This window comes from Mobula hypostoma, chromosome 8 (assembly GCF_963921235.1).
Source record: "Mobula hypostoma chromosome 8, sMobHyp1.1, whole genome shotgun sequence".
Taxonomy (NCBI): Eukaryota; Metazoa; Chordata; class Chondrichthyes; order Myliobatiformes; family Myliobatidae; genus Mobula; species Mobula hypostoma.
The window spans coordinates 126063527-126082496 of NC_086104.1; the positions used below are offsets into that span (position 1 = coordinate 126063527).

The 18970-nt window shown below is 48.0% G+C and overlaps 1 protein-coding gene across 15 annotated transcripts in view; it reads right to left on the reverse strand.

Moving 5' to 3' along the window:
* The window catches only part of LOC134350907 (glutamate receptor ionotropic, kainate 5-like), a 170889-nt gene extending 152420 nt beyond the window's left edge, over positions 1-18469 (reverse strand). For 4 of the 15 annotated variants that reach the window (XM_063056736.1, XM_063056732.1, XM_063056742.1 and 1 more), the window contains exon 1: positions 18164-18267. The gene's annotated coding sequence lies outside the window, so the exon portion shown is untranslated. Of the gene's footprint in view, positions 1-10175; positions 10410-14243; positions 14370-18163; positions 18268-18316 lie in introns of those variants that run through there. The other 11 variants (XM_063056743.1, XM_063056738.1, XM_063056734.1 and 8 more) reach the window with 11 other exon arrangements.
* Positions 18470-18970: the final 501 nt, after the last annotated feature.

The window sequence follows — 18970 nt, forward strand, 5'->3', positions numbered from 1 at the left end:
CATTCAGGTTGTTGTGGCACTTCCTCAGGTGGCTCTTAATATTGTCCTTGAACCACTTTTTCTGTCCTCCAGGAGTGTGCTTTGTATCCTTGAGTTGGCCGAACAGGAGTTGTTTACAGAGGCATATGGATGATGCAGCTGACCCATCACAATTGCTATTGAGTCATGATTGTGGCTATGGAATTAATGTTAGCTTCTTCCAGGATGCTGGAGTTAGTACGCCTGTTCTACCAGCTAACTCTCAGAATCTTTCGGAGGCACCTTTGATGGTAAATTTCTAGGGACTTTATATGCCTGCTGTATGTTGTCCATGACTCCGCTCCATATTGCAAGGAGGAGAGGAGTATAACTTTATAGACCAGAAGCTTAGTGTCGGTCTTGATATCCCAGTATTCCAAAACCCTCTTTCTCAGCCTGGCAAAAGCTCCACTTGCACAGCCTATTCTGTGTTTTATTTCAAGGTTAATGGTGGCTCTTGAAGAAAGGAAACTGCCAAGATGTGGGAAATGATCAGTGTTCTCCAGAAGGATGTTGTCAACTTGGATGGTTGGAGGTTTAGGAGCTTGATCTAGAGCAGTTTGGTGCAGGACTTGGGTTTTCTTGATGTTTAGGTCAAGTCCTAGGAGCATGTATGCTCTGGCAAAAGCACTCATTATGCACTGCAGATCCTCCTTAAAGTGAGCTACAACAGCGTTGTCGTCTGCATACTGGAGTTCCATGATGAAAGTAGCTGACACCTTGCTCTGCCTTGAACCTGTGAAGGTTAAAGTGCCCTCCACCCATCTGTCCTATAGAGAATCTGGCCTTCGTGTGGGATATCTTGGCCTGTGAAGTGAAGAATGGTTGCAATGAAAACAACTGACACAGTGTATTGAGGTATTTCTCCAGGCACCCCATTTTGGGCAGGACAATTTACAGAGTCAAATGCTTTTGTGAGGTCTATGAAGGCCATATAAAGTGGGAGGTTTTGTTCCCCGGCTTTTTCCTGCAATTGGCATGCTGTAAAAATTATGTCAGGTGTTCCTCTGGCTGGACAGGCAGGAGATTTTCTACCAGAGGCGAAAGCCGGTCACATAAAGTTTGTGTAAATACCTTTCCTGTTGTAGAGAGGAGGGAGATGTCTCCATAGTTTCTGCAGTTAGCTTTGTCATCCTTTTTGAAGAGTGTGACAATGAGGGTGTCCCTGAGTTCAGCTGGAATCTTCTCTTGGCCCCAGATCTTGAGGATTTCTGAAAGAATTCCATCAGACCCAGTGACCTTGTTCTTCCTCAATTTCTTACAAAGCCGTCTGCACCTCTGTAATACCAGGAGGCTTACACGTGTCCTTCTTCATGGGTCTTGGTGGGAGTTGGTTGATGACTTCAATGTCAACAGTGGTGTTATGATTAAGGAGCTCCTGAAAGTGGTCCTTCCATTGAGAATTGATGGCATCATTGTCCTTTAACAGCCTTTGTCCATCTTTGGAGCGAAGGGGCTTTAGGCCACAATGGTTTGGGCCATACACTGCCTTGGTGGCAATACAGCAGGCTTCCCCTCTCCACACAACGATGAATCCAAAGGAGCGGCAGAGACCAATACAGTTGGGCACCAGCAACATCGCAGGAGTTGTCAGTTAGCATTAACCTCAACCTTAAGGACTTCAGTTCCGGATTTTTCCTTGGGATTTACTCCGGAAGCCTTCTCCATGAGTGGGTATAGCCACAAGGCAGCGGCGGTCTGAGATCAGAGATGAGCTGCTAACCACGGCTGACGAGCCCCATCTGCCCGGAATAGGCAATGCTAACAAGCTTGATACACACATCCCACAGAGCACGAGGGAATACCAGCAAGCCTCACCAGTCCATTGGGAGAAAACCAGCAGGCCTCTCCCACACAGGCAAAGAATGCCAGCAGGCTGCACCAACATATCCTGCAGAGACAGGCAATACCAGCAGCCTCACTCACAAATATCTTGCAGAGAAACAAAGAACACCAGTTGGCCAACTCTCGTATCCTGCAAAGGCTACTAGTAAAGACTACACCAACACATCCTGCAAACTCACACATCCCAGAGAGGAGATAACAGCAGCCAGGCTCACACGTCCTGTAGACAGACTGAACAAAAACAGCGGGCTGAATTGACACATCTCATGGAGATGGAAAACAACAGCAGGCTTCACTCACAACCCCAAAGAGAGACAGGAATTACCAGCAGGCTTCGATCACACTATACAGAAACAGAAAATAGACACCAACATGGATCATCACGGACCACAGACTGTGAAATACCAGCAGACCAGCTCACACATTCCACAGAGACAGAATACCAGCAGGACTCACAATATATCTCACACAAAGGCACAGAATACCAGCAGACCTCATGACACATCCCACAGAGACTGAGAATACCAGCAGGACTTGCTGCAGAGAGACTGAGACTAACACAGGCAGGCTTCTGTCACACCTCCCGCAGGGTCTACTCACGCCTCATGCAGAGAGAGAAAGTTTCAGAGGGACTAGTTTACACATCCCATACAGATGGATCATAACTAGCAGGCTTCACACACATATCCACCTAGAGTGATTGAGGATACCAGCAGGCATCGCCCACACATCCTGCACAGGGAATGTGAACACCAGCAAGATGTACCCAGACATCCTGTGGAAGGGTCCAACAATACCAGCAATCCTCCCTCATACATCTCCCAGAAGGAGAGAACTGCAGCCAACCTCTATGTATTCACCCTGTCTGTACCCTTCATCACCTCTACAAGTCCTAACCTATTCCACCTTTCCCTATAACCTACTGTAAGTCGTGCTAACACATCCTATGGGGATAGGGAATACCATTAGGGAAGGGGAGGGATTTTATCAGCAGACTTATATCCAGCAGAGAATGAAAATACCAGCAGCTCTCGCCCACACATTACAGAGAGACCCGGAAACCCTCATGGCCTCACACACAGATACTGCAGAGAGAGGACACCAACAAGACGCACCACACATCCCGCAGACATACAGAGAATACTAGCGGGCCACGCATCTACATCCCACTGAAGCAAAGAATATTGAAAGGTCTCGCTAACACAACAGCCCCACACACATCCCAGAGACCTGAATGTCAGCAGGCCTGCTCACCCATTATACAGCGGCTGGGTGTACCAGCAGCCTCGCTCACACAAATCCACAGAGAGCAAAACTGCCAACAGCATGTACCCCTACATTCTGCAAAGACAATGAACACAAGCAGACCTCCCACACAGCGAGAATCCCAGTAGGAACCAATACCAGCAGAACCCCACAGATTTCATTTACATCTCTGCAGATAGGCAATACTAGCAGACTTCACACATATACCCCATAAAGCAAGAGAGTACCAGCAGACCTCGCCCACATCTGCTACAGGATGACAGACAATCCCAGCAGCTATTGCTCATGGACCTTGGAGCAACAGACAATAATCAGCTTCTCTCACATCCTGCAGAGGAAACAAGAACACCAGCAGCCCTCACACACACATCCCGCAGAGGGAATCAGAATACTAGCAGCCGTAGCCCACACATCCCGTAGAGAGAACAAGAACACCAGCAGCCTGCAGAGGGAATGAAAATACCAGCAGTCCTCGCCCACACATCCCGCAGAGGGAACAACAATACCAGCAGCCCTCGCGCACACATCACACTGAGACAGATGCTCATAGGAGGGGGAGGAGGAGGGAAAACCAGCAGGCCTCACACACATCCTGCAGAATGAAATACCAGCTGGTCTCACTCACACATCCTGCAGAATGAAATACCAGCAGGTCTCACCCACACATCCTGCAGAGTGAAATACCAGCAGGTCTCACTCACATATCCTGCAGAGTGAAATACCAGCAGGTCTCACTCACACATCCTGCAGAGTGAAATACCAGCAGGTCTCACTCATACATCCTGCAGAGTGAAATACCAGCAGGTCTCACCCACACATCCTGCAACAGGAAATACCAGCAGACATCACTCAGATTCTGGAGAAGCCAGCAATAACAGCACCCCCCCACCATACACACACAAATCCTGCAGAGACTCAGACACCAGCGGGCCTATTTCACACATCCTGCAGAGACTCAGACACCAGCGGGCCTATTTCACACATCCTGCAGAGACTCAGACACCAGCAGAATCCTATGTCCCCCCCCCCCCCCCACAATCTTTCCAGAGCCAGAGAATACTAGCAAGCCTCACCAATACATCTCACGATGATACCGGCAGACACACCCACACATCTTATAGAAACGGTATGCTGACTCTTGCACCCAGCAGAAAGAGCAAGTAGCCAGCAGGCTGAACCAACACATCCCACAGCGACAAGGAATACCAGCAACCCACAGTGATACTGCAGACAGATAATACCAGCAGCCCTCCCACAAATGTACTGAGAATACCAGCAGGTGTCCCGTAGGGACAGAAAACCAGCAAGCCTCGCTGACACCATGTCAGAAAATACCAGCAGACCTTGCTCCTTGCTCCCAGCAGGACCATTCATACACCTCACTGCAACACAGACGATCACACCACCCAGATTTATCGCCAAGAAAGGGAATCCCAGCAGCAGGCTCGCTCACACATCACTGCCCACCTGGAGTCCCTGCTGACACAGACCGTGGGCAGTCTATACCATCAGAGCTCAATACACATCCTGCAGACATATAGAGAGTAGCAAGAGGATGCACTCACCCATTCAGAAGCTGCAGAGGCACAGCATGTACCTGCAGACCCATCCAGGGATCATGCAGTGAATACCAGCAGGGGTCAACACTTCTCACAGGTGTACAGAGAATACCGGCATGATGCACTTACTCAAGAGGCACAACCAGCAGACTCATTCAGACATTGTGCAGAGAATACCAGCAGCCACTTGAACATATCCTACAGATGCACAGTGGATCAGAGGTGCCAGCAGGATCTGCTCACATATCACGCAGAGAATACCAGGACCTACTCTGACTATTCCACAGAGATGCAGGGAATACCAGCAGGGGTGTTTATACATTCTGAGGTTCAGCAAAATCCACCATACCCTTATCAAACATCCCAGCAGAATCTGTTCACCCCTCTTGCAGAGAGAGGATTCCAGAAGGAATAGTTCATACATCCCACAAAAGGATCTCGAAGGCAATAAGATAGGCTGCATGACACATCTCCCAAAGAGAATGATTCACTCAGAGACCTGCGACAAAGAGCAAATGGCCTTGCCCATTCATCCCACTGAGACAAAGAACACCAGCAGGACTCGCTCACAATAATACCAAGACACAGAACTTGATCACACTTCCTGCAGAGACAGCAAATACCAGCAGGACACACTCATATCCTACAGAGACAGCAAATACGAGCAGGACACACTCATATCCTACAGAGACAGCAAATACCAGCAGGACACATTCATATATCCTACAGAGACAGTAAATACCAGCAGGACACATTCATATATCCTACAGAGACAGCAAATACGAGCAGGACACACTCATATCCTACAGAGACAGCAAATACCAGCAGGACACACTCATATATCCTACAGAGACAGCAAATACCAGCAGGACACACTCATATATCCTACAGAGACTGTAAATACCAGCAGGACACACTCATATATCCTACAGAGACAGTAAATACCAGCAGGACACATTCATATATCCTACAGAGACAGTAAATACCAGCAGGACACATTCATATATCCTACAGAGACAGCAAATACGAGCAGGACACACTCATATCCTACAGAGACAGCAAATACCAGCAGGACACACTCATATATCCTACAGAGACAGCAAATACCAGCAGGACACACTCATATATCCTACAGAGACTATAAATACCAGCAGGACACACTCATATATCCTACAGAGACAGCAAATACCAGCAGGACACACTCATATCCTACAGAGACAGCAAATACGAGCAGGACACACTCATGTCCTACAGAGACAGCAAATACCAGCAGGACACACTCATATCCTACAGAGACTGTAAATACCAGCAGGACACACTCATATCCTACAGAGACAGCAAATACGAGCAGGACACACTCATATATCCTACAGAGACAGTAAATACCAGCAGGACACACTCATATATCCTACAGAGACTGTAAATACCAGCAGGACACACTCATATATCCTACAGAGACAGTAAATACCAGCAGGACACACTCATATATCCTACAGAGACAGTAAATATCAGCAGGACACATTCATATATCCTACAGAGACAGTAAATACCAGCAGGACACACTCATATCCTACAGAGACAGCAAATACCAGCAGGACACACTCATATATCCTACAGAGACAGTAAATACCAGCAGGACACACTCATATCCTACAGAGACAGCAAATACCAGCAGGACACACTCATATATCCTACAGAGACAGTAAATATCAGCAGGACACATTCATATCCTACAGAGACTGTAAATACCAGCAGGACACACTCATATATCCTACAGAGACAGTAAATACCAGCAGGACACACTCATATATCCTACAGAGACAGTAAATACCAGCAGGACACATTCATATATCCTACAGAGACAGCAAATACGAGCAGGACACACTCATATCCTACAGAGACAGCAAATACCAGCAGGACACACTCATATATCCTACAGAGACAGCAAATACCAGCAGGACACACTCATATATCCTACAGAGACTGTAAATACCAGCAGGACACACTCATATATCCTACAGAGACAGAAAATACCAGCAGGACACACTCATATCCTACAGAGACAGCAAATACGAGCAGGACACACTCATATCCTACAGAGACAGCAAATACCAGCAGGACACACTCATATATCCTACAGAGACAGTAAATACCAGCAGGACACACTCATATATCCTACAGAGACTGTAAATACCAGCAGGACACACTCATATCCTACAGAGACAGCAAATACGAGCAGGACACACTCATATATCCTACAGAGACAGTAAATACCAGCAGGACACACTCATATATCCTACAGAGACAGTAAATACCAGCAGGACACACTCATATATCCTACAGAGACAGTAAATATCAGCAGGACACATTCATATATCCTACAGAGACAGTAAATACCAGCAGGACACACTCATATCCTACAGAGACAGCAAATACCAGCAGGACACACTCATATATCCTACAGAGACAGTAAATACCAGCAGGACACACTCATATCCTACAGAGACAGCAAATACCAGCAGGACACACTCATATATCCTACAGAGACAGTAAATATCAGCAGGACACATTCATATCCTACAGAGACTGTAAATACCAGCAGGACACACTCATATATCCTACAGAGACAGTAAATAAAAGCAGGACACACTCATATATCCTACAGAGACAGTAAATACCAGCAGGACACACTCATATATCCTACAGAGACAGTAAATACCAGCAGGACACACTCATATATCCTACAGAGACAGTAAATACCAGCAGGACACACTCATATATCCTACAGAGACAGTAAATACCAGCAGGACACACTCATATCCTACAGAGACAGCAAATACCAGCAGGACACACTCATATATCCTACAGAGACAGTAAATATCAGCAGGACACATTCATATATCCTACAGAGACAGTAAATACCAGCAGGACACACTCATATCCTACAGAGACAGCAAATACCAGCAGGACACACTCATATATCCTACAGAGACAGTAAATACCAGCAGGACACACTCATATCCTACAGAGACAGCAAATACCAGCAGGACACACTCATATATCCTACAGAGACAGTAAATATCAGCAGGACACACTCATATATCCTACAGAGACAGTAAATATCAGCAGGACACATTCATATATCCTACAGAGACAGTAAATAGCAGCAGGACACACTCATATATCCTACAGAGACAGCAAATACCAGCAGGACACACTCATATATCCTACAGAGACAGCAAATACCAGCAGGACACACTCATATCCTACAGAGACAGTAAATATCAGCAGGACACATTCATATCCTACAGAGACTGTAAATACCAGCAGGACACACTCATATATCCTACAGAGACAGTAAATACCAGCAGGACACACTCATATATCCTACAGAGACAGTAAATACCAGCAGGACACACTCATATATCCTACAGAGACTGTAAATACCAGCAGGACACACTCATATCCTACAGAGACAGCAAATACCAGCAGGACACACTCATATATCCTACAGAGACAGTAAATATCAGCAGGACACATTCATATATCCTACAGAGACAGTAAATACCAGCAGGACACACTCATATCCTACAGAGACAGCAAATACCAGCAGGACACACTCATATATCCTACAGAGACAGTAAATACCAGCAGGACACACTCATATCCTACAGAGACAGCAAATACCAGCAGGACACACTCATATATCCTACAGAGACAGTAAATATCAGCAGGACACACTCATATATCCTACAGAGACAGTAAATATCAGCAGGACACACTCATATATCCTACAGAGACAGTAAATAGCAGCAGGACACACTCATATATCCTACAGAGACAGCAAATACCAGCAGGACACACTCATATATCCTACAGAGACAGCAAATACCAGCAGGACACACTCATATCCTACAGAGACAGTAAATACCAGCAGGACACACTCATATATCCTACAGAGACAGTAAATATCAGCAGGACACACTCATATATCCTACAGAGACTGTAAATACCAGCAGGACACATTCATATATCCTACAGAGACAGTAAATACCAGCAGGACACACTCATATCCTACAGAGACAGTAAATACCAGCAGGACACATTCATATATCCTACAGAGACAGTAAATACCAGCAGGACACACTCATATATCCTACAGAGACAGTAAATACCAGCAGGACACACTCATATATCCTACAGAGACTGTAAATACCAGCAGGACACACTCATATATCCTACAGAGACAGTAAATACCAGCAGGACACACTCATATATCCTACAGAGACAGTAAATACCAGCAGGACACACTCATATATCCTACAGAGACAGTAAATATCAGCAGGACACACTCATATATCCTACAGAGACTGTAAATACCAGCAGGACACACTCATATATCCTACAGAGACAGCAAATACCAGCAGGACACACTCATATCCTACAGAGACAGCAAATACCAGCAGGACACACTCATATCCTACAGAGACAGTAAATACCAGCAGGACACACTCATATCCTACAGAGACAGTAAATATCAGCAGGACACACTCATATATCCTACAGAGACTGTAAATACCAGCAGGACACACACAAGATTCCAACGAAGGGAAATCTAGCATGCCACACTCATACATCCCAGGACTAACAACACACCTCCCAAAGAGAAAGAAATCCAGCAGGGCTCGATCACAGAGAGAGAAAAAATATCCACAAAACTGGTTGGCACAAGCCACAAATGAAGTGGGAATACCACAGACTTCACAAACACAGTCTGCACACAGAAAAAAAATATCACCAGGACCCGCTCACACATCCCCACAGAGGCTGTGAATACCAGCAGCCCCATTCACACATCCTCACAGAGACTGTGAATACCAACAGCCCCACTCACACATCTACACAGACTGCAAATACCAGCAGCCCCATTCACACATCCCCACAGAGACTGTGAATACCAGCAGCCCCATTCACGCATCTACACAGAGACTGTGAATACCATCAGCCCCATTCACACATCCTCACAGAGACTATGAATACCAGCAGCCCCATTCACACATCCCCACAGAGACTGTGAATACCAACAGCCCCACTCACACATCTACACAGAGACTGTGAATACCAGCAGCCCCATTCACGCATCCCCACAGAGACTGTGAATATTAGCAGCCTCACTCACACATTCCCTGTGGACACAGAATACCAACAGGCCTTGTTCACACATCACCCAGAGAGGCAGATAATACCAGCAGGTCCCCCTCACTCACCCCACAAACTGAGAATACCAACAGGCCTCACTCACACATTGTACAAACAGATGATTCTAATAGGCCCCATTCACACACCCCATAAACTGAGAACATCAAGACGCCCCACTGACTGAAGGTACACATTAAACAGAGAAGGAACCGGCAGTAAATTTTCCCAACATGCAGCCATTGTGATGGAGGCCGGGAGGCAACATTTTCCCCAGTAGCCATCAGTTACCGTAAGCAAATGGAGCACTCTGCTGAATAACATTTCAGTTCCCTGAGAGCTCTCTCGTTCTCGATCCACTGGAGGTGCAGCTGGTCTGTGTGCCTGTCTGTCTGTGCTGTGTACTGGGCTCTGTGCCTGTGTGTGTGTGTCTGTGTGTGTGTGTCTGTCTGTCTGTATGTGTTTGCTGTTGGTTTCCAAGCCGATGCTTCAGTGCTGCATGTGTGTGTGTGTGGTCCTTGTACTAGTCTGTCTCTGTCTCTCTCTGCCTTTCTCTCTCTCTCTCTCTCTCTCTCTCCCTCCCCCCCACCCACAATGGTTCATTTTCTGTGTATGCATGTATGTCAGTGTGTACCTGTACGTCTTTCCGTGTGCCTGTCTTGCCACATATGTGGCCTTCTGTCTTTAGGCCTGACACTAAGGGGTGTGTGTGTGTGTGTGTGTGTGTGTGTCTGTCTGTCTGTCTGTGTGTGTCTGTCTGTCTGTGTGTGTGTGTGTGTGTCTGTCTGTCTGTCTGTCTGTGTGTATCTATATGCATGACAGGGTATACTTATCAGAGAGTGTCTGTGTCAGAGTCTGTCTGAGTGATTTTCTGTTAAGCAGCGTGCACGTGTTTAAGGATGTACACATGTATGCTTAGATTGAAACATGTCTGGTTTGTATGTGTATGGCGGTGTATGTACATTAGGTACAGGAGAGTGGTTGCCATGTTGTGTATGTGTTTCACGGTGAGCATGCAGTGCAATGTGTATGTGTTGCGAGCATGTACAGGTTTCTGGACCGGTGGTGCTGTTTCTACGTCGAGGTGTCAGGACATCGTGCTGAAGGGTGAGGATGTAGTGAAAGGAGTGAGGATATAGTGACGAGGGGTGTGAGGACATAGTGAGGGGGGTGAGGATGTAGTGACAGGGGGTGAGGGGCGTCGTGAGGGAGGGGTGAGGATGCAGTGGGGGGTGAGGATGTAGTGACAGGAGGTGAGGGTGTCGTGAGGGAGGGGTGAGGATGTAGTGATGGGAGGTTGAAGATGTAGTGACGGGGTGAGGATGGCGTGACGGGGTGAGGATTTTGTGAGGGGGTGAGGATGTAGTGATAGGGTTGTGAGGATAGTGATGGGAGTGATATGTATTGACGGGGGGTGAGGATGTAGTGATGGGAGTGATGATGTATTGACGGGAGGTGAGGATGTAGTGATGGGAGTGATGATGTATTGATGGGGGGTGAGGATGTAGTGATGGGAGTGATATGTATTGACGGGGGGGTGAGGATGTAGTGATGGGAGTGATGATGTATTGACGGGGGGTGAGGATGTAGTGATGGGAGTGATGATGTATTGACGGGGGGTGAGGATGTAGTGATGATGTATTGACGGGGGTGAGGATGTAGTGATGGGAGTGATGATGTATTGACAGGGAGGTGAGGATGTAGTGATGGGAGTGATATGTATTGACAGGGAGGTGAGGATGTAGTGATGGGAGTGATGATGTATTGACGGCGGTGAGGATGTAGTGATGGGAGTGATGATGTATTGACGGGGGGTGAGGATGTAGTGATGGGAGTGATGATGTATTGATGGGGGGGTGAGGATATAGTTAGGGGTTGAGGATGTAGTGATGGGAGTGATGATGTATTGACGGGGGTGAGGATGTAGTGATGGGAGTGAGAATGTATTGACAGTGGGGTGAGGATATAGTGATGGGAGTGATGATGTATTGACGGGGGGTGAGGATGTAGTGATGGGAGTGATGATGTATTGACAGGGGGGTGAGGATATAGTTAGGGGTTGAGGATGTAGTGATGGGAGTGATGATGTATTGACGGGGGGTGAGGATGTAGTGAGGGGGTGAGGAAGTAGTGAGGGGGTGAAGATGTAGTGATGGGAGTAATGATATATTGACAGGGGTGAGGATATAGTGAAGGGAGTGATGATGTATTGACGGGGGGTGAGGATGTAGTGATGGGAGTGAGAATGTAGTGATGGGAGTGATGATGTATTGACGGGGGGTGAGGATGTAGTGATGGGAGTGTTGATGTATTGACGGGGGGGTGAGGATGTAGTGATGGGAGTGATGATGTATTGATGGGGGGTGAGGATGTAGTGATGGGAGTGATGATGTACTGACGGGGGGTGAGGATGTAGTGATGGGAGTGTTGATCTATTGACGGGGGGGTGAGGAAGTAGTGAGGGGGTGAAGATGTAGTGATGGGAGTAATGATATATTGACAGGGGGTGAGGATGTCGTGATGGGAGTGTTGATGTATTGACGGGGGGTGAGGATGTAGTGATGGGAGTGATGATGTATTGACGGGGGGTGAGGATGTAGTGATGGGAGTGATGATGTATTGACAGGGGTGAGGATGTAGTGATGGGAGTGATGATGTATTGACGGGCGTGAGGATGTAGTGAAGAGAGTGATGATGTATTGACAGGTGGGGGTGAGGATGTAGTGAGGGGAGTGATGATGTATTGACGGGGGTGAGGATGTAGTGATGGGAGTGAGAATGTATTGACAGGGGGGTGAGGATATAGTGATGGAAGTGATGATGTATTGACGGGGGCTGAGGATGTAGTGATGGGAGTGATGATGTATTGACAGGGGGGTGAGGATATAGTTAGGGGTTGAGGATGTAGTGATGGGAGTGATGATGTATTGACGGGGGGTGAGGATGTAGTGAGGGGGTGAGGAAGTAGTGAGGGGGTGAAGATGTAGTGATGGGAGTAACGATATTTTGACAGGGGTGAGGATATAGTGAAGGGAGTGATGATGTATTGACGGGGGGTGAGGATGTAGTGATGGGAGTGAGAATGTAGTGATGGGAGTGATGATGTATTGACGGGGGGTGAGGATGTAGTGATGGGAGTGTTGATGCATTGACAGGGGGTGAGGATGTAGTGATGGGAGTGATGATGTATTGACGGGGGGTGAGGATGTAGTGATGGGAGTGATGATGTATTGACAGGGGTGAGGATGTAGTGATGGGAGTGATGATGTACTGACGGGCGTGAGGATGTAGTGAAGGGAGTGATGATGTATTGACAGGTGGGGGTGAGGATGTAGTGAGGGGAGTGATATGTATTGACAGGGGGTGAGGATGTAGTGAAGGGAGTGATGATGTATTGACAGGGGGGTGAGGATATAGTGATGGAAGTGATGATGTATTGACAGGGGGGTGAGGATGTAGTGATGGGAGTGATGATGTATTGACAGGTGGGGGTGAGGATGTAGTGATGGGAGTGATATGTATTGACTGGGGTGAGGATGTAGTGATGGGAGTGATGATGTATTGACGGGGTGGTGAGGATGTAGTGATGGGAGTGATATGTATTGACAGTGAGGTGAGGATGTAGTGATGGGAGTGATGATTTACTGACAGGGGGTGAGGATGTAGTGATGGGAGTGATGATGTATTGACGGGGGTGAGGATGTAGTGATGGGAGTGATGATATATTGACGGAGTGAGGATGTAGTGATGGAAGTGATGATGTACTGACGGGGGATGAGGATGTAGTGATGGGGTTGTGAGGATGTAGAGATGGGAGTGATGATGTATTGACGGGTGAGGATGTAGTGATGTGAGGGAAGATGTCGTGATTTCAGGGAGCTAAGTAGAAAGCTGAAAAACAGGACCTCCAGGGTAGTAACCTCCAGCTTGCTGCCTGTGCCACACACTAATGAGGGTAAGAACAGGAGCATTTAGCAGATAAACTAGTGCAGAGGGCAGTGGTTCAGATTTATGGATCATTGGAAAGGTACAACCTGTACAAAAAGCATGGATTACACCTGAACCCAAGGGGACCAATATACTTGCGGACAGGCTTTCCAGAGTTGGTCGGGAGGGTTTAAACTAATTTGGCAATGTAATGGGAAACAGAGTGATAGTGCTGAGGATGAGGTAGTTGGTTTACAAACAGTCAGTGTGTAGTGAGACTGCAAGGAAGGGGAGGCTGAAGATAGGGCAAAACTGCATTCAACAGGATGAGTTGTAATGTAAAAGGCGGAGAAAATCTAAAAGGGTGAATACAGGACTAAAGGTGTGATATTTGAATGTGCGCAGAATATGGAATAGGATAGATGAACTTACAGCACACGTACAGATTGGCAAGTATAACATTGTGGGCATCACTGAATCATTACTGAGAGAAGATTATAGCTGGGAGCTTAACGTCAAAGGATACACATTGTATCGAAAGGACAGGTAAGTAGAGGGGGTGTCGCAGCTCTGTTGATAAAAAATGAAATCAAATCATTAGAATGAGGTGACATAGGGTTGGAAGGTGTTGAATCATTGTGGGTAGAGCTGAGGAACTGCAAGGGTAAAAAGACCATGATGTACTGATGTTGTATATAGACCCTCAAACATTAGTAAGGATGTGGCCTACAAATTACAACGGGAGATGGGAAAGCATGTCAAAAGGGCAACGTTACAATAGCCATCGGGGATTTCAATATGCAGATAGATTGGGTAAATCAGGTTGTTGCTGGATTCCAAGAGGGGGAATTTCTAGAATGCCTATGAGATGACTTTTTAGAGCAGTTCGTGGTTGAGCCCACTACAGGATCAGCTATTATGGATTCGGTGTTGTGCAACGAACTGAAATTGATTGGAGAGTTTAAGGTAAAGGGGAAAATGATCACAATTTGATAAATTCACCCAGCAATTTGAGAAGGAGAGGCTAAAGTCAGATGTATCAGTTTTACACTGGAATAAAGGGGCATAAGAGAAGAACTGGCCAGTATTGATTGGAACAGAACACTGGCAGGGACGACAGCAGAGCAGCAACGGTTGAGATTTCTGCTAGCAATTCAGAAGTCGCAGGATATATACATCCCAAGGAGGAAGAAATATTCTAAAGGTAAGATGACACAACTATCGCTAACAAGAGAAGTCAAAGACTTCATAAAAGCCAAAGAGAGGGCATATAATAGAGCAAAAATTAATTGGAAATTAGAGGACTGGAAAGCTTTTAAAAACCAACAGAAGGCAACTAAAAAAAAGTCAGTAAGAAGGAAGATGGAAATCGAAGGTAAGCTAGACAATAATATTAAAGAGGATACCAAAAGTTTTTTCAGATACATAAAATGTAAAAGAGAGGCGAGAGTGGATATCGGACTGTTGGAAAATGATGCTGGAGAGGTAGCAATGGGGTTCAAGGAAATGGCGGATTAACTGAATAAGTACTTTGCACCAGTCTTCACTGTGGAAGACACTAGCAGTATGCCAGAAGTTCGAGAGTGTCAGGGGGCAGAAATGAGTGAAGTTACCATTACTAGAAAGAGAGGAGAAGGAAATTATAGGCCAGTTAATCTGATCTCGGTGGCTGAGAAGTTGTTGGATTTGATTGTTACGGATGTCGTTTCGGGGTACTTAGAGGCACATGATTAAATAGTTCATAGTCAGCATGGTTTACTCGAGGGAAAATCATTGCCTGAGAAATCAGATGGAAATATTTGAAGAAATAACAAAGAGGATAGACAAAGGAGTATCAGTGGATTTTGTGTACTTGGATTTTCAGAAGGCCTTTGACAAGGTGCCACACCTGAGGCTGTGTAACAATTAAAGAGCCCAATGGTATTATAGGAAACATACTAGCATGGATAAAACAGTGGCTGATTAGCAGGAGGCAAAAAAAGGGAATAAAGGCAGACTTTTCTGGTTGGCTGCCAGTAACTACAAGGGTCTGTCAGGGCTGCTTCTTTTTACATTATATGTCAATGACTTGGATGACAGAGTTGATAGCTTTGTGGCAAAGTTTGTGGACGATACAATGATATGTAGAGGGGCAGGCAGTTTGAGGAAGTAGAGTGGTTACAAAAGAACAGACGGATTGAGAGAATACGCAAAGAAGTGGCAGTTGGAATACAGCGTCAGGAAGTGTATGGTCATGCACTTTGGTAGAAGAAATAAAAGCATAAACTATTTTCTAAATGGAGAGAAAATTCAATAATCTGAGGTGCAAAGGGACTTAGGAGTCCATGTGCAGAGTTCCTTAAAGGTTAATTTGCAGGTTGAGCCTGTGGTGAGGAAAGCAAGTGCGACGTTAGCATTCATTTCAGGAGGACTGGAATATAAAAGCAAGGATATAGTGTTGAGGTTCTATAAAGCACTGGGCGAGCCCCTTACCTAAGAAAGGATGTGCCAACATTGGAGAGGGTTCAAAGGAGGTTCACAAAGTTGACTCCGGGTTTGAAAAGCTTGCCATATGAAGAGAGTTTCATGGCTGTGGGCCTGTGCTCACTGGAATTCAGAAGAATGAGGTGTGACCTCATTGAAATCTATCAAAAGTTGAAGGGCCTCAAGAGGGTGGATGAGGAGACAATGTTTCCTATGGTGGGAGAATTTAGGACCAGAGGATAAAGCCTCAGAATAGAGGGGCATTCTTTTAGAATGGAGGTGAGGAGAGTGATGAATCAGTGTAATTTGGTGCCACAGGTGTCCATGGAGACCAAGTCATTGGGTATATTTAAGGCAGAAGTAAATACATTTTTGATAACTCAGAGCATGAAGGAACATGGAGAGAGGCAGGAGATTGGGGCTGAGAGGGAAAATGGATCAGCCATGATGAAATGGCGGAGCAGACCAAATGGCCTGACTCAGCTCCTATATCTTACGGTCTTATGGGGGTGAGGTTGTAGTGACAGGGGTGAGGATGTAGTGAGGGGGGTGGATGTAGTGAGGGGGATGGATGTAGTGGGGGGGTGTGGATGTAGTGAGGGGCATGAGGATGTACAGACAGAGTGAGAATGTAGTGGGGGTGAGGATGTAGTGAGGGGGTGAGGGTATAGTGAGGGGGGTGAGGATGTAGTGACAGGTGAGGATGTAGTGATGTAGTGAGGGAGTGAGGATGCAGCGAGGAGGTGAGGATATAGTGAGGAGGGTGAGAGTGTAGTGACGGGGAGATGAGGATGTAGTGAGGGGGTGAGGGTGTAGTGAGGGGGGTGAGGATGTAGTGACAGGTGAGGATGTAGTGATGTAGTGAGGGAGTGAGGATGCAGCGAGGAGGTGAGGATATAGTGAGGAGGGTGAGAGTGTAGTGATGGGGAGATGAGGATGTAGTGAGGGGGTGAGGGTGTAGTGAGGCAGGTGAGGGTGTAGTGAGGGGGTGAGGGTGTAGCGAGAGGGGGTGAGGATGTAGTTACAGTGAGATGAGGATGTAGTGACACGGGGAAGATATAGTGAAGGGGGAGGATGTAGTGAGAAGAAGAATGTAGTGAGGGGGGTGAGGGTGTAGTGAGGGGGAGGATGTAGTGATGGGTGAGGATGTAGTGAGGGGGTGAGGATGTAGTGAGGGGGGTGTGGATGTAGTGACAGAGAGATGAGGATGTATTGAGGGGGTGAGGGTGTATTGAGGGGGTAAGGGTGTAGTTATGGGGAGGTGAGAATGTAGTGACGGGGAGGATGTAGTGGAGGGGTGAGGATGTTGTGAGGGGGTGAGGATGTAGTGAGGGGATGAGGGTGTAGTGAGAGGGGTGAGGATGTAGTTACGGGGAGTTGAGGATGTAGTGACAGGGGGAGGATGTACTGAGGGGGGAAGTTTACTGAGGGGGTGAAGATGTAGCGATGGGGGGAGGAAGTGCCACAGGGTCTTCAGCCTGTGTCGGTGGGTGTGGGATTTGTACGAGGAAGGATGGATGGGATGATGATAGGAGATTGAGGTGGTGGTGATAGGGGTGAGGGTATGTTGAGGAGAGAGAGGGGTGATGAGGAAGAAGATGGTGGATTGATGAGGGGATGTTGAGGAGGGAAAGAGAGGGATGATGAGGAAGAAGAGGATAGATTGATGAAGGGATGTTGAGGGAGAAAGATGATGAAGGGGTGGGGGATGGTGAGGAGGGAGAAGATGATGAGGAAGGTGTTGGTGAGGGGGAGGGATGAGAAAAAAGATGGGGGTTCTGTGAGGTGTTAAGGGGAGGATCGGAACCGAGGAGGGGATTGTCTTGTCGGAAGCTGATGGTCGCCATACCCCGGTGCTCTCCCTCCCCACTTACTCCGGCCGCACTCACCAAGCCGCCGCTCTCCACCCTCCTGCCGACCGGCCTCACCTCCCCTTCCGCCGGTGACCGAGCTCCGCAGAGCCCGCGGCCCGACCCGGTCCGCCCCGGCGCGGCGCACCCCCCCCCCTCCCCACACCGGCCTGTCCGCTCCCGGCTCCCCACCTCTCCCGCCGAATCCGCTCCTCCTCCACTTCCACCACCGTGGCGTCAGTGCCTGGACCCGGCCGCAATCCCGCTCCCCAGCCCACCGCCCCGCTGTCCCTCCTCACCGGCTCTGCTGCTGGGCGGGAGTCCGGGCGCCAACCGCCGCCCCCGGGCCGCCAGCCCCCGACACCCCCCCCCCCGGCCGCCGCCGCAACCCTCTTCCCCACCCCCAATCCTCCCCATCTCCCCCGCCGAGCTTCGTCCCCTCTCCCCGTCACCCCCCATCATCCCCATTCTTCCCCCCCCCGTCCACCACTTCATCCCTTATGCTCCCCCAGGCCTACTCTTCCCCCCACCCCGTCATCGCCACTCTGCCCCAAGCCTCCCTCCCCCCCCGTCACTTCGTCAACCCCACTCTCTCTCCCAGGCCCCCCCATCCACCCCTTCATCCCTACTCTCCCCCTGCCGTGCACCCCTTCATCTCTAGTCTTCCCCCAGGCCTCCTCTCTCCCTGTCCGCCCCATCGCCACTCTGCCCCAGGCCACCTCCCACTCCCCCCTCATCATCCCCACCCTCTTCTGTCCACTGCCAGGCCTCCTCTCGCTCCTCCCCCCCATCCACTCCATCATCCCCACTCTGCCCCAGGCCTCCTCACCCCCCCATCCACTCCGT